Below are 3,489 nucleotides of genomic sequence, written 5' to 3'. Positions count from 1 at the left end.
TTCTTGCTAGCTAGTCTGGTGACTGATTATATATATATATATATATATATATATATATCTATATATATATTGCATATTTCCATTTTCTTTTCACCTTTTTTATTGCACACTGGGGAAAATATCTCCCGGTTCTGTTCGACCGGTTTACGTATTTGTTTTATTTATTTTAGTGCTTTCGAGAAATATTGGGGTATGGTTTTGAAAAATAAAAATGTTAAGACTTCGAGACCATTTGAAATATGTTGGGACAAAATTTTTATAAAACGTTTTCAAAAATTTTTTTTAAAGAATTGTTCTAATTTTTAAACAACAAATTAGATGTATTTTTTTATGTTTTTATAATTGATAGCAATGATTAAAAAAAATGAAGCATACTATTTTTTAATTGTGAAAACGATTTTATAAAATAATTGTTCAAACGCATATTTATTTTTAAAATAATTGATAGTATCATTTGATTGTTAATATTGCAAAACACGTGTGATACACTATCATAAGTTTAACTCACCATTTCAAAATCCTACAACACGATCAATCTCATCTCTTAAAGTTCATCGGCCGCAGAACTATAGACTCGATCGAGATTTGGTAATAATACTTCAAAAAAACTAATAAACATTTGGCAAGATTTGAAATTGGACGTGCTTATATTATAAATATAGTGTGGCAGACACGTTAATTAATTAAGGTTAAACTATAAATACAATTGTGTACAGATTTCGTTAAGTTATTTAAATAATAATAAATAAATAAATTTATACATAACAAAATGTATTGCAATAAAAGGTATAGGCTTAAATCTGAATCCTTGTTTAAATTAAAATTATAAGAGGAACTAATTAGTAATTAATATGTCCAAATGATGTTATCGTCACCAATTTATGCATAAATCATGCTCATAACATGTGGAAGAGTAAACCTAGTTTAAGCAGTGAAAAATATTTCCGGAGAAGGACAGCACGCAAGTTTTCCCTAATATACGAGGAACTAATTTGTATTTCATAATTTTTGTTGTAACATGCATATATAAAATAATTGATTTTTTCACATACAGTGTTTGATATGACGAAATGGAGATCATATTATTAGATCGAATGTTTTATTATTTCTGTTTATTCAATTTTATTTTATTTTATTTTTGTAAAGAAATCAGTTGAACAAATTAAAAAAAACACATCAAATCAAATAAAATGATTTTTTTTTCAATTCAATTAATTTTATATTAAATTTAATTTCACATCAGATTTTCCATATAAAACTTCTTTATTTTTATAATTCGGTTGTTTCGATATATACAAATGTATGTAATTTAATATTTCAAATGTTCGTGTTTTAATTTAAAAATTATAAATGATAAATTTTTATAATTATTACAAATGGGTTCTTTAAAAAAGTTTATTAAAAAGGAGCCCAAGTGAAATGGGTTTTTTTTTTTAATATATGCAACCTTGTTTCATAAATCACACGGAAAATCAAATTTTAATAGGGGTGAGCAAAATTTCGGTTAAACCGAATTAACCGACCGAATCGAATCAATTCGAAAATTCGATTCGGTTAATTCGGAAATTCGCTTTTTATGTTATAAAATTTCGGTTAAATCGGTTGACCGAATCGAATCAATTCGAAAATTCGGTTCGGTTAATTCGGAAATTCGCTTTTTATGTTATAAAATTTCGGTTAAATCGGTTAATTCGGTTCGATTTTTGGTTTTCTTAAAAAAAAATTGGTTAATTCGGTTAACCGAATTATAAATAATTAAATTTTAAATTTTTTTATTAGGCCTTATATATAATTTATAATATATTTTAAATGTTTTTATATTTAATATTTTACTTAATTTTTCTTATTTTAATTTTTTAAGCTCAATATATTTTTTATAATGATAAAAATATCATATTTAAATTATTAATATTATAAAAAATTTAATTTTTTAATTTTTTTTTAAAAAATCGGTTAATTCGGTCGGTTAACCGAATTAACCGATTTTTAATTCGTTTCGGTTAAATCGGTTTTAGTATAAATTAGGTTCGGTTCGATTAACCAAAATGCAATTCGGTTAATTCGGTTCGGTTTCTGACCGAATTAACCGAATGCTCACCCCTAATTTTTACAACTTCACGTACTTATATATTAAAAAAAATTTGTTATTTTGGAAACTTGTAAGTTTACACGTTCTAATGTGCATCAGGGGTAAGTCTATGCTACATTCGGAGTGTTTTTCCCCTTATTTCAATATCATTAGATCACGTGGGACTCTTATATTTTTATGGAAATTGACATGCGTGTTGATGATCCAATTGTTGTAATTTGATCACATCATGAAGGGAGAATTACTCCAAGCGTAGCATAGAATAATTCTGTGAATTAGATGACATGTATCCAAATTGGGTGGGCTATTGCTTTGTTGGATTTCTTTCGAAGTTGGCTAGTTTGATATTGGCTAGTTTGATAGGTCAGATTGCTATCCAACTGGTGCCCGGATCAAAAGTTAAAATCAATACAAGAACATTTAAGATTGGATTTTAACGTAGGTTTTGACGAGGCTAAAAGTAATTTCAGTGTTGGATCTATATTACGAGACTTCAAAAGATGCACATAAAAAATAATGAAAGCTTTCTATTCGGCATTCGGGGTCGGTAGGAGCATAGTCATCCACAATTCAGTTTGACATACATTTCTGCTCAAGTAAAGACTTGTCAAATATATGCATATGTTCGGATTCCATTAGAGCGATTCAAGTTGTTACAAATCCATTAGAAGATCTTAGATCGGTGGGGGTGATTGCTTTCGATGTTAGGGATCTCCATGTGCATATAGGGCTGTCAGCAAATGAGGTTACACACAAGTTAGCTCATGTGGTTCTGTCTCTGAATTCAAGTATTGAGTTGTTCATATTTGCCTTCGTGATTGTCTTTTATGATCCAAAGATGACAGTATTTGATATAATGGATGTTTTTTTTATTTAAAAAAAATTAAAAATTACACCCATAATATGTATGGTGCTCTCATCAAACAAGTTATATCTAGCTAATTCATGTGCCACGCCATTGGCATTCCTAGTTCCTACAATGATGGTGGATAGAAGATGAATGTGCGACATAACATTTTTATGATATCTTCAACAAAAAATTTCATCGACTTAGTAAGAATGATGATTTTAATAATTTGAATGACATGATAAATTAAGCGTATGTATCAACAATACAATATTGTTTTTAATTTGTTTTGTATTGTGATTGAAACTCTTTTCTTTATCACAAAAAACTCTGATTAATAAGGTGTGAAGCGTCTTGGAGATACGTCTCTTGTTAACTATGTTCATCACGCCAAGGCGGCCATCGGAATCAGCTACTACAACGTCCACATTGATTTGATTTGCCTGGACATGTGAGGCTGCCAAGAGCATTGAGTTATTAAATGGTGGACCGAGCTCAAATGCATATAAGATTATAAGTTATCTGGAAACTCGCCTTAGCATAATTAGCATGT

This window comes from Henckelia pumila, chromosome 4 (genome assembly GCF_033568475.1).
Source record: "Henckelia pumila isolate YLH828 chromosome 4, ASM3356847v2, whole genome shotgun sequence".
Classification (NCBI taxonomy): Eukaryota; Viridiplantae; Streptophyta; class Magnoliopsida; order Lamiales; family Gesneriaceae; genus Henckelia; species Henckelia pumila.
The sequence above is the reverse complement of the archived record's forward strand: the minus strand, read 5'-3'. Positions refer to the sequence as shown.